Source organism: Myxocyprinus asiaticus, chromosome 36, assembly GCF_019703515.2.
Source record: "Myxocyprinus asiaticus isolate MX2 ecotype Aquarium Trade chromosome 36, UBuf_Myxa_2, whole genome shotgun sequence".
In the NCBI taxonomy this organism is placed as follows: domain Eukaryota; kingdom Metazoa; phylum Chordata; class Actinopteri; order Cypriniformes; family Catostomidae; genus Myxocyprinus; species Myxocyprinus asiaticus.
Window position 1 is genome coordinate 40,218,754 of NC_059379.1, and position 14,180 is coordinate 40,232,933.

Consider the following 14,180-nt stretch of genomic DNA (forward strand, 5'->3'; position numbering starts at 1 on the left):
TAATGTGGTGAATGGTGGTAAAAATTCTAGGGCACTTTGAAAATGGCCATTTTGTAATATTTTGAAATATATGTTCCATATATGATTTTTTTAGTGAAAACCATTTATGAACAAATAATTCATGTATAGGCTGTGTATTTCACATATATTGCCATGTATCATATTTCACTGCATATTTTCTTTTTTATTTCTTTTTTTATTTGGAAAATATATCTCTTCCAACTGTGCTAACAACATATATATATATATATATATATATATATATATATATATATATATATATATATATATATATATAAAATAAACAAAACAATAAAATCGTGTGATATCTAACTTGTGAAATTTGCATATATAATGTAATAATGTTTTTTTTTTTTTTTTTGGTTTTTTTACTGAAATGTTTTGTACGTTTGAATAGCAAATGGCCCGTCAGTGATGAGACTGTTGTCACAGATGGAGATGAGAGAGTTAACGGGATTTTGAGGAAACGGGGCGGGTTCATTGACTCGTGTTGGGTATCACAGACACACAGCACACATGAATCTCCAATGGCCGCTGCTTCACGCGGGGCTCTGTCTCAACTTGAACTCATACACGTGTGAAGGCGCTTAATCCCGCGTTTATTCCGCTGTTCTGGAGCGGACGGGGAACTTTGCTCCGACATCATCCAGGACAATCTGCCACGGCTGGAGGTGAGGCGGCGGTGGGCGGAGTCAACAGGTTCAGGTATTTATCCGTGTTGTTCATTTACTCTTTTTACAAAGCAAATGCTGCAATAACACAATGACACTGAGAGGTGAACTTAGTAAAATGTCAATTCAAGAACTGTCAGATAATGGTGAATAATCTGGGCAGCGCCGCAAAGCCCACTGAGCTGAATACAGTATTTTGAGGCTTTTCATTTGCTTACTCTTGCGCGCGCAGTTCATTGGGGTCGATGTGTAAAAATGCTGTCTTAGTAGGCATCTCTCTAGGCTTTGAGCCACAGCCATGATGGTGTTGTCAAATTTTAAGGTTATTTTAATACTCTTGGCTGGTGCTTATTTTTTTTCGCAAATTCACACGAACATTTCTGACAGAAAATGCTAAAATATGGTAATTATGGTATTTTCAATCAAATCAAAATCTGCATATTTAATTGATATCTGTTGATGTCGATATCTGTGTATATTTATTGATGTTGATTTTATCAGTCCTATATTTTCCATTCCAGTGATCGTGTATTATAAACTATGTAGTTTGCTAAAGATGGCATGTACCTGTATGTACCCTTGCTTAAAAGTAATTGTGGCCGTGAAGGTAGATGGTTTTACCATGGTTTTTAATGTAAATTTCCATACAGAAATCCAGAAATCATATATATATATATATATATATACATACACACACACACACTGGCAGCTGACTATCAACCGACAGCCTGAATGTCAATACAACCACTATTCAACCTTACTGCATATTTATATTATTTTCATTGTATATTGTGTATACAATATCTATACTGTGTGCATTGTATACTGTATACTGTACATTGTATAATATTATTTTTTTTATATTGTGTTGTGTGTAATTATGTGTATATTAGATATGTAAATTGTGTTGTGTAAATCTGATGTTTATTGTAAATTTGTATGTCTCATCACTGTCATGACTGCTATGTTGCTTGGAACTGCACCAAAGACTTTCACCCACTGTTGCACATTTGTGTATATTGTTGAGTGACTATAAAGTGATATATATATATATATATATATATATATATATATATATATATATATATATGTAACAGAGTAAAGGTTGGGCAAGGAGGAGGCGGGAACTGGCTGAACAGTCAACATAAAATTTTAATGATAAAACACAACATAAAACATAAACGAACAGACACACATGCAACGCAGCTGCGTGCGTCTCTCTCTCGAACCAGTGTCTCTGGCTGCCCCTTATCTCGCTCTCCCGCTGATGAGCTGATTCAGTGCCGGCAGTGCTTCACGGCCCGGCCACGGCCTCCTCCTCGTCACAATACACACACACACACACACACACACACACACACACACACACACACACACACACACACATTGTTGGTGCAGCTATTATTATGAGGACTCTCCATGGACATAATGATTTTTATACAGTACGAACTATAGATTCTGTCCCCTAACCCTACCCCTACCCCTAAACCTAACCTTCACAAAAAACTTTCTGCATTTTTACATTTTCAATAAAATATCGTGTAGTATGTTTTTTTAAGCGATTTCAATTATAGGGACAGTAGAAATGTCCTCATAAACCACATTTATAGCATAATACCCTTGTAATTACCAGTTTGTAGCCTACAAAAAAGTCCTCGTAAACAGCTTAAACCTGCCCACACACACACAAATTGTTATTTATTTATTTTAATAATTATTGGATTTTTCTGTTTCTTTAATTTCTGTTTATTTCAGCAGTTTACTAATACCAAGATCCCACAGTTTTATTCTAGAAATAGTATCTGTAATACCTATGTAGTTCTTTGTAAGGTTCATTAATCACATGAGAGTAATTGCAATGCAACAGCAGTTAAATATTGCGCCACACAGATGCAAACTGCCTAATATTGTGTAGGTCCCCCTCGTGCCACCAAAACAGCGCCAACCCGCATCTCAGAATAGCATTCTGAGATGATATACTTCGCACCACAATTGTACAGAGCGGTTATCTGAGTTACCGTAGACTTTGTCAGTTCAAACCAGTCTGGCCATTCTCTGTTGACCTCTCTCATCAATAAAGTGTTTCCGTCCACAGAACTGCCGCTCACTGGATGTTTTTTGGCACCATGCTGAGTAAATTCTAGAGACTGTTGTGTGTGAAAATCCCAGGAGATCAGCAGTTACAGAAATACTCAAACCAGCCCATCTGGCACCAACAATCATCCATGCGATTATCTAATAAGCCAGTCGTGTGGCAGCAGTGCAGTGTATAAAATCATGCAGATACGGTCAGGAGCTTCAGTTAATGTTCACATCAACCATCAGAATGGGGAAAAAATTTTATCTCAGTGATTTGGAGCATGGCATGATTGTTGGTGACAGATGGGCTGGTTTGAGTCACGGAACACAGACGATCGCCTCGTGCTCACACTTTCATTTCGCCTCGCAACTTTTGTACCGCGCCTCACAGTGCAAGGCAAGTGTTCAAATGGCAGCTGTTTTGCCGCTGCAATCATGTTACAAAGTTCTGAGCTCTATCTGTGCTTTGCGGTCACGTTCTACTGCTGTGCTACATTGATCAAATGCTTGGTGCAGTTGTCAGCATAATGTCTCCCACCATCTGTTTTCCTGACGGTCAATACATGTGACATTAATGGCATTTGCCCAAATTGACTCGCTTCTCATGAACTTCGGTTTATTCAAAGGGTCATATTACGTGTTAACGGCAAAAAAAAAAAAAAGAATTTTGTGTTAACGCGTTATTAACGTGTAGAACCAAAGCATTCCAAAAAGGAACTATCGATATCACGATATATATCAGTCTAACTCTTCTTGAAACTAGTGCCTGACCTATATATCGGTCGGCCAATATTAACTTTTCGATATTAGCTTTTCACTGATATATCGGTATCGGCGTATATGTTTACTGATATGCGCAGATATGAAAACTTTTTTCAGAACATATAATGCAGAAAACAATGCTTTTGAATTGGTGTCATTACGTAGTTTGTCCAGCAGAGCAAGCTCTGACTCCAATGTTTACAGAGCTGAGCTGACAGTGGTTCTGCAGACAGGGTGGAGTTAAGTGGTAAGTTGCTAACTAGTTTGTGAAATACATACTGGAAAGTTAATAAACAATGACCCCATCATTTTCCCTTTCCAATATTACTAATATAATGTTAACCCTGTCCCTGACAACCATGTCACTCAAGTTTATCTTTGCTATTGTTTGCTATGTTAGCCAGCTATAGTTTGTCAGTGCAGTCAGTAATGTAGCAGATTGAAAGGTAAACATCACAGCATCTTTTTGCAGCTCAGCAGACAACGGTGCAGTGGTGGATTGGGTCTGCTGAGTGTTGATTTCACACTATGTTATTACCTAGTTGGTGAGACACAATGCTGGAAAGTAAAATAAACAACATCCGTCTTTTACTCTCTGTGACAACGAGCTTATAGCTAACTAATTAACCACGTAGCTACTTTCATTGTTGTCAGCTGAGTGGAAGCTAATGTGTAAACATGTATTCACCAAACTGTTTTGTTCAGGATTCACAGTTTGGTACCCCCTTTAACTGAACAATTCCAGTCATGTCATTTATAAAATGTAAGATTTAAAAGTCTGGTTTTCCACCGTTGAAAGTTTCCGCTGAACTTGTATAGCAGAATATGGTGTAACACCACTGCCACTGTTTATCTTGACTCGGCAGTATTAATATAGTCAGCATTTGACTGATACTAAACAGTAATACTGATGTTTATTTAGCTATTTATTTTTATTTTTATTTATTCTTTATTTTAATGGTCAGCATTTGACTGATACTAAACAGTACTGATGTTTATTTAGCTATTTATTTTATTTTTATTTATTCTTTATTTTAATGGTCAGCATTTGACTGATACTAAACAGTGCTGATGTTTATTTAGCTATTTATTTTATTTGATTTATTCTTTATTTAAATGGTCAGCATTGACTGATACTTAACAGTACTGATGTTTATCTAGCTATTTCTTTTATTTTTATTTATTCTTTATTTTAATGGTCAGCATTTGACTGATACTAAACAGTACTGATGTTTATTTAGCTATTTATTTTATTTTTATTTATTCTTTATTTAAATGGACAGCATTGACTGATACTTAACAGAACTGATGTTTATTTAGCTATTTATTTTTATTTATTCTTTATTTTAATGGTCAGCATTTGACTGATACTAAACAGTACTGATGTTTATTTAGCTATTTATTTTATTTTTATTTATTCTTTATTGAAATGGTCAGCATTTGACTGATACCAAACAGTACTGATGGTTATTTAGCTATTTATTTTATTTTTATTTATTCTTTATTTAAATGGACAGCATTGACTGATACTTAACAGAACTGATGTTTATTTAGCTATTTGTTTTTATTCTTTAGTTTAATGGTCAGCATTTGACTGCTACTAAACAGTACTGATGTTTATTTAGCTATTTATTTTATTTTTATTTATTCTTTATTTTAATGGTCAGCATTTGACTGATACTAAACAGTACTGATGTTTATTTAGCTATTTGTTTTTATTCTTTATTTTAATGGTCAGCATTTGACTGATACCAAACAGTACTGATGTTTATTTAGCTATTTATTTTATTTGTATTTATTCTTTATTTAAATGGTCAGCATTTGTCTGATACTAAACATACAGTACTGATGTTTATTTAGCTATTTATTGTATTTTTATTTATTCTTTATTTTCTCAGTGTTCATTTCTAGAATTTGTTGACAATGTATAATAATTATGTCAAATATTCTTTGATAAAAATATTTGTTTAAGAAAGCAGCCTTCTGAGTACCTTTGCATAGTCATATCGGTGAAAAATCGGTGAATAATCCACATTGAAAAGGTCTGTTTTCATTCCAGCTCAAAAATTTACGAATAAATAAAGAATAAATAAAAATACAATAAATAGCTAAATAAACATCAGTACTGTATGTTTAGTATCAGTCAAATGCTGACCATCAAAATAAAGAATAAATAAAAGTAAAATAAATAGCTAAATAAACATCAGTATTACTGTTTAGTATCAGTCAAATGCTGACAATCTAAATAAAGAATAAAGAAAAAAGATAAATAAACATCAGTACTACTGTTTAGTATCAGTCAGATGTTGACTATATTAATACTGCCGAGTCAAGATAAACAGTGGCAGTGGTGTTACACCGTATCCTGCTTTACAAGTTCAGGGGAAACTTTCAATGGTGGAAAACCAGACTTTTAAATATTACAATTTATAAATGACATGACTGGAATTGTTCAGTTGAAGGGGGTACCAAACTGTGAATCCTGAACAAAACAGTTTGGTGAATACGTTTACACATTAGCTTCCACTCAGCTGACAAGCAATGAAAGTAGCTGCGTGAATAGCTAGTTAGCTATAAGCTCGTTGTCACGGAGAGTAAAAGACGGACGTTGTTTATTTTATTTTCCAGCATTGTGTCTCACCAACTAGGTAATAACATAGCGTGAAATCAACACTCAAAAGACCCAATCCACCACCGCACCGTTGTCTGCTGAGCTGCAAAAAGATGCTGTGATGTTTACCTTTCAATCTGCTACATTACTGACTGCACTGACAAGCTATAGCTGGCTAACATAGCAAACAATAGCAAAGATAAACTTGAGTGACATGGTTGTCAGGGACAGGGTTAACGTTATATTAGTAATATTGGAAAGGGAAAATGATGGGGTCATTGTTTATTAAGTTTCCAGTATGTATTTAACAAACTAGTTAACAACTTACCGTGATGACACTGCTGAAATCCGCCCTGTCTGCAGAGCCACCATCAGCTCAGCTCAGTAAACAGTGGAGTCGGAGCACACTCTGCTGGACAAACTACGCTATGACACCAATTCTAAAGCATTGTTTTCTGCATTATGTGTTCTGAAAAAAAGTTTTCATATCGGTGCATATCGGTAAAATATACGCCAATACGATATATCGGTCGGGCACTAATAATTATAATTTAATACATTAATGGGAAAACGAGCCAAATATCATCTTGACATGGTCAAAGGCATCAGCTATTGGCGATTACTCAGACCATCATCGATCCCCGAGATCATCATCTGTCGACACAACCCTAATGTGCATTTCTCTCTAGAAATTAACAAAATGTTCAGACAGTCTTCTTGTTGGTTTTTCCGACACATTCAGAATCATTACCGCTTTTGCCAGTGTCACTGCGGCTCACTTCATGTGTGCGCTTGTAAAATGTATATTTTAAAGGCTCATTATTACAGTTTAGTATTGCTCTGTAATGTAGAACAGTGCAATGTTACTTATAACATTCTTTCTCAGCCCTGGAACTCAAACCATTTTCTGATGCCCCCCCCCCCCCAAAAAAATATATTCCATTAATTGGATTAATATCATAAATGTGTGACAACTAGTCGACTAATGGCTTAAACTAACAACTACTAGTTGACTAGGAAAATCTTTGGTCGGGGGCAGCCCTACAGACAACGTATATTTGTGTGTATTGTTTTTTATTCATTTAGTTCATAAAATAACCATAACATACCAAATTAATACTGTCAAATACAACAGGTCTGACAAGCTGAAGCTAAGAATCTGTATTCATATGAAACGTGAAATAGTTGCCTGAGAAAACTAACTGAGAAAAGTGTCTTGTTACGAAGGCTCTGTGTTTAATTATCTGGTCAAATACATTTGTGTACTGTCAAGGTTTTATGGAATATATTTGTTCCATTGAGTCTAAGTGAGCTGGAACCTGTGTAGCTGAACATTGTGAAACGCACACTGAAGTGAAGCAGTTATTCTGTAGAGTTTGGTGGGAAGATAACTGGTATTCATGGAAACTTGGTTGCCATCTGGCATATGTAATTAAATCATAAGGTCATCGTACAATACACTCTTATTACATACACTACACTATTCATTACCGCCAAGTGTGTGTTTATGTGTGTGTGAGAGTCCAGACCTATCGTATTTACTTGTTAAACATTGCCTCGTTAAATATAACTCGTTTTCGCCACTACTCCAATCTTAAACAACTGGAACACAAATGCAAACAATGTTCAATACAAAACACAAGTATTAGGAAACATGGCAGTTGTAATAGCAGCTATAGTATTTCGCTGTGTGTGCGTGTTTCCTTGTTTGACGTTCAAAAATGACGCATGTTCAGCGCTTTCCTCGTCTCTGATGAGCGGAGACCTCTCGTTCTTCGTCCACTTCGCTTGTCGATGAGTGAGACGAGTGTCCGCGTGAGATGGAAAATGCATTCTGGCATTAGAAACTTGATAGTGACTCAACATCTCCTGGCAAATGCAATTTAATTATTTTCAACTGCTCTGTTTTGGACATTATATTTCACTTGTGTTAGCACAGTGTGTGGAGTACATTGTTTCCCATCAAATGAAATGAGACAAGTATCGGGTGTGGTGGATGCAACCACATGCATATGATAATGCTAGTATTATCGTGGAGTTTAATGTTTCACTGTTATCATTTTGGACCTGGTATACCAATATGTACTTGAAACCATACTCTCCTTCATGTTGCTTTTGATATAGATGATAAATTAACATGGTAATTTAAAGGAATATTTCAGCCAAAAATGAGAATTCTCTTATAATTTACTCACCCTCTTCTTCCGTGGAACACAAAACTAGATGTTTAGCAGAATGTTCATGCTGCTCTTTTCTAGACAATGAAAGTAGATGGTGACCAGGGCTTTCAAGCTGTTGATTTGAGAGCTGCAGCAGAGGGGAAGAAATAAATACTTTTTTAAAGAGCCCATATTATGCTCATTTACAGGTTCATAATTTTATTTTGGGGGTCTACTAGAATAGGTTTACATGCTTTAATGTTCAAAAAAACACATTATTTTTCTCATACTGTACATTGCTGCAGCAGCTCTTTTCACCCTCTGTCTCAAACACTCTGTTTTAGATCCTGTCTCTTTAAAGCCCCCCTTTCCGAAAAGCCCAGTCTGCTCTGATTGGTCAGCTGGCCCAGCGTGTGTCAGAAAACGCCTCTTACCATAACCGAAGTAGCCCTTAGGCGGGCATTATGCAAATGTGTTACATGGTGACGTAGCTATGTCACGGAAGTAATGGCTGGACTGCAATCCAGGTGTTTCAGGCAGTTCAGGAGCAGTGTTTTCTGTGGGAGAGAGTAACTCCCTTTGGTGTGAACTTAAAAAGCATAATAGGGCCTCATTAATATGTTTTGCATTTATTAGATGGGAGAGGGGGCCAGGAAACATGAAGGGAAAAGGGGGAAATGGGAAAGGACCTTGAACTCTGTTCACTTGTGGCTGCCCACATAGCCACAGCTCTGACTCGTATCGACCACTTTAATTAGACTTTATGGTGCTTTTTTTTTTTTTTTTTTACTTGACAGCCACAGTCCATATTCACTTTCATTGTATGAAAAAGAGCAACATGAACATTCTGCTGAACATCTCCTTTTGTGTTCCACAGAAGAAGGAAAATCATATGGGTTTTGAACATCATATGAGTAAATGATGACAGTTCTGTCCATTTAAAGTGCAACTGAGCATCAGCTGTAGCATGCTAAGAGATATTTAAGAAAAGCTAAACTGTGATGTTCTTTGATATAAAAATCAGCAAATAATAGTCCCGAACCACACGGAAACTTTTTAAAGACAATCTGCATTCCTTAAAGTGATTCCACAGGAGCCATCATCTCTGTGACAGTGAAATTCATACATCTAACTGTAGTGTTTTTGGGGAGAGCTGTCTTTAACTCTAAAAATATCAGTGCCATTCTCTCAAACTACACTGAAGCGAGCCTTCGTCTAGAGTTGTTCAAGATCTGTGGTATGGTGTGTTTAGGAGACCATCTAATTCGAAACTCAAACTCTGTGAACTGATCTCAGGTCTGTGTTCATAGGTCAATCTAATGCCCTGACAAACATCTTGTGTTGCTACTGTATGCTACAATTTTATTCTTAGCTGAGGGCATCATCAAATTTGGTAAACTATTTAATAAACAAAGTTTCTGTTAGGCCTGGTCCTGTGTGGATCACAAGGTAGCATAACACTGTTTGAAATCTGTTTGGATCCCAAATTCCACACTACATACTGTCTATTTACACTATACACCTGGCTATCTATTTTGTGAATTTTCAAAGTGTAGTGTCTCAAATGCAACACTAATGTTATTTTACTCCACAGAAGTATTTGCCGTTTTTCAGCTGATGGATGTTTCACTGTCACTGTTGCCGCTAGCTTTAGCCAAACTCAGTTCAACGCTTATATCTCAAATAACATACGCATTCACACAGTGTGGGGTAGGGGTGGGCGATGTACAAGTAGAAATGTGTTAGTCAGTAGAATGTTAAAGTATTGCTTCTATCGTGGTTATGCAAACTGCCGCCACATGGTAGGGAATGCGCTTTCCGATCAGAGATTGCTATACAAATAATAATTTTATTATAATCATTCTATTAATTTTAACTAATTCTGTCATTAGTTACTTATGCTTTATTTTTGCATTAAAAGGTGCCTTTTTCTCATGGTCTCACGTAGGCACTCTCTCCCTTGCATGCGCCGCAACACACATATACAGCGCACAGGCAGAGAGAGAGTTAAGGCACTTAAAGGAATAGTTCACCCAAAAATGAAAATTCTCTCATCATTTACTCATCCTCATGCCATCCCAGATGTGTATGACTTTCATTCTTCTGCTGAACACAAATAATAATTTTTAGAAGAATATTTCAGCTCTGTAGGTCCATACAATGCAAGTGAATGTTGACCAGACCTTTGTAGCTTCAAAAATAACATAAAGGAAACATAAAAGTAATCCATACGACTCGACAGTGTTTAAATCCATGTCTTCAGAAGAGATATGATAGGTGTGGGTGAGAAACAGAACAATATTTAACCCTGTAAAAACTGACATATTAAAGAATTGTCAGAAAATTAATATTTTTTGACATTAAACTGTTTTTAATACCATTAGACAAAAATTGCACGTTTTTTTTTATGTATCATATTTGATACATTAGGCTTTAAACAAGGGTTGCAACACCCCCCTTTTTCAGCACAGTTGAGATCTCACCACATTTTTAAAAGATGCACTGAAGCATCTTTTATCAGCAGCGGAGTGAGTGGAGAAGGGCGATTGAACCCAACAACTGTCTGATCCAGTCGAGAGGGTCCTCGTTGCAGACTGTAGCACGATGACGTAGTGGATCTAATCCTCTGCATAGTGGATTTTGGTGATGTAGTGGATGTTTTGGCTTTTATGCGTTACACTGAGTACATTATTACTTAGTATTAAAGTATTACACTGAGACATTTGTTTAATATAGCTTAGCTTTTAAAAATGGTCATAACCATGGATTTCGTAAATCACTTTTCCTTGTTTTTCCTCTTATACTCCTCATTATAATGTGCTCCTCATTTCAGCATCTCCTCCGCTGTACATAAATGCCATGGGGTGAATTATTTGTATTTGTATATTAACATGTAGTGGTCAAACATACTTGGAAATATGCAAAATTGAAATTAAAGTGAATCTGGAGTGCTTTAAAAATGATGCGCTCAGCATACGGAACCAAATGGAGCACATCTGTTACTCTGAGCCCGATGGAATTGTGGAGCACAGAACTGCTCTGAATACACTGTAATAATGCTTATACACAGTACAGACAGGACAGAGCAGCGTGCATAGACTTTAAAGCGAACAGCTTGGTTTATCTATTAATTTAATTAAATCGTCATAGCCCTGTGCGGTTAAATGATCGCACAATGTCATACCGCTATTTTAATTAATTGTACAGCCCTAATATATAAATATGTGTGTGTGTGTGTTATATGAATATATACTGCGTTAATGACCGTTAATTACGCAACAGTAATAAAACAAAACATTAAAATGTGAATACTCATGCGCATTAAAACATCCACTACGTCACTAAAATCCAATACGCATGTGATGAGATCCACTACGTCATCATGCTGCAGTCTGCAGCGAGGAGTACTTGATCCAGTCACTCAGCTTTATTTCAATAATGCAGATAACAGCACCAAAGATTCTCACAATTGCTTGGAACAGAATGCACAAATAAAGGATGTTCATTCACATTACTGTCATGGTTGTATGTGTTTTGTTCCACGCCATGTTTGTTCCTGTTTCCTTGTCATGTGATCTTGTCATGTGGTCCCCTGGTCATGTGATTTCATGTTTCCCTCCTTCATGTGTCTTGTTACCTTGTTATCAGTTCTGTCTTGTCATTGGTTATCATTGTCATGTTTCTCCCTTGTCCATGTATTTAAGCCTCATGTTTGCCATTGTCCATTGTCAGGTATTGTTTGTGTAACGTCGTGTTATTTTTTATGCCAAGTTCATAGTCAAGTCATGTTAAGTCAAGTCAAGTTCATGTTTATGTTTTGTTCAAGTCAAGTTTAGTCAAGATCATGTTTTTGTTTTGTTCACGTTTGGAGTTATGGTTTTTTGGATATCATGTTTGTAAATAAAACTGCACTTGGGTTCATCTTCACATCATCTCGTCTTCGTCTGCATGTCATTGCTAGCATCGTTACAAAATACCTGACCGACCAAAATGAACCCAGCTATCCAGCTTCTGCGTCTTCACCAGGGGAATCGATCCCTGGAAAATTATGTGGAGGACCTCTGCGCTCTGGCCTGCCGGGTGGACTTTAATGAAGTCACCCTCAAGGACATTTTCCGGGTGGGATTGAATGAGCCAATCTTTTCCCTGATGCCTGGTGATCGCAGACGCCTCAATCTAGCTCAGTATATCGACCTTGCCCTGCAGATAATTGGTTCTACGTTCACTGTGGGGGAGGCAGATGCCAAGCCAGAGTCCCACGTCATGGCCTCCAAGCCAGAGTCCCACGTCATGGCCGCCAAGCCAGAGTCCCACGTCATGGCCGCCAAGCCAGAGTCCCACGTCATGGCCACCAAACCAGAGTTCCACGTCATGGCCGCCAAGCCAGAGTTCCTCGTCATTGTTGCTGAGCTAGCGCCATCTTTTGCCTCCATGCCATGTCACAGCAATGCTACAGCCTGCTCCATGCCATGTCACAGCAACACTTCAGCCTGCTCCATGCCATGTCACAGCCACATCTGAACCTGCTCCATGCCATGTCACAGCCACGCCTCAGTGTGCTCCATGGCATGTCACAGCCGTGCCTGAGCCTGCTCAATGCCATGTCACAGCCGTGTCTGAGCCTGCTCCGTGCCATGTCACAGCCGTGCCTGAGCCTGCTCCATGCCATTTCACAGCCGCCCCTGAGCCTGCTCCATGCCATGTCACAGCCACGCCTCAGTCTGCTCCATGCCAAGTCACAGCCACACCTGAGACTGCTCCATGCCATGTCACAGCCAAGCTTCAGTCTGCTCCATGCAATGTCTCAGGCTCACCTCTGGTCAACAAGCCAACGCCCACGTCTGCCACGGGCAATGAACCAGCATTGAAAACTTCGTCCGTTCCAGATCCATCTCTCACTGGGCTATTTGAGTTGGAATTGGTTCCCGCCCTTGTGCCCACCCTGAGTTCTCCTGATCAGCCAGTTCCCCCCAAGCCACCGGCTCGATCATCGCCCTCCGAGATATCCTAGACATGGAGAACTTTCGAACCTCTGACTCTGCCTAGACCCTCTGTGCCCTGGACTCTGCCTTGGCCTGTCGATCCCTCGACATCACCTCGGCTCTACGTTCCCTCTGCTCCACCGCAGTCCTTCAGCCTGTCGGCTTTACTGGGGTCTCTCGTCCCTCCAGTTCCTTTTTGGTCTGTTGGTCACCTGGCTCCGCCTTGGCTCTCCGATCCTCTGGCTATGCCTCGTCTCTCTGATCCTTCAGCTCCACCGGGGACCTCCTTCCCTACGGCTCCGCCTTGGTCCTTAGCCCCACTGGCTCCGCCTCAGTCTTCCGATCCCCCAGCTCCGGCTTGCTTCTCCGAACCTCCGGCGCCGCCTCGGTCTTCCCTGCCTCCAGCTCCACCCTGGCCCTTCGAGTCTTCGGCTACTCTCCGGGTATCCAATTCTCCATGGTTTCGCCCCTCACGCCTCTCACGGCTCTGCCTTTCATGGCCCCGCCCCTTGAGCATCTCATGGCTCCACCCCCCACGGGCTCTGCCCTGGTCTCATGCTCCAGGCCATGTTTTCACCAGACCACACCCCACACCTTGTTTCACCATGTTTCCATGTCCTGCCACACGTAACCACGTCAAGTCACCATGCTCCAGCTCGCTCTTGAACTTTGTGTTTTTGTTTTGGGGCGTCGGGACCTGCCCCTAGAGGAGGGATATGTCAGGTTTGTATGTGTTTTGTTCCATGCCATGTTTGTTCCTGTTTCCTTGCCATGTGATCTTGTCATGTGGTCCCCTGGTCATGTGATTTCATGTTTCCCTACATGTTCATGTGTCTTGTTACCTTGTTATCAATTCTGGCTTGTCATTGGCTATCATTGTCATGTTTCTCCCTTG

General features: G+C 39.0%; 1 protein-coding gene across 1 annotated transcript in view; it reads left to right on the top strand.

The window, feature by feature from the left end:
- The first annotated feature begins 527 nt into the window (after positions 1–527).
- The window catches only part of LOC127427123 (retinoic acid receptor alpha-A), a 267,816-nt gene continuing 254,163 nt past the window's right edge, over positions 528–14,180 (top strand). Inside the window, exon 1 of the mRNA XM_051674514.1 lies at positions 528–726. The gene's annotated coding sequence lies outside the window, so the exon portion shown is untranslated. The remainder of the gene's footprint in view (positions 727–14,180) is intronic.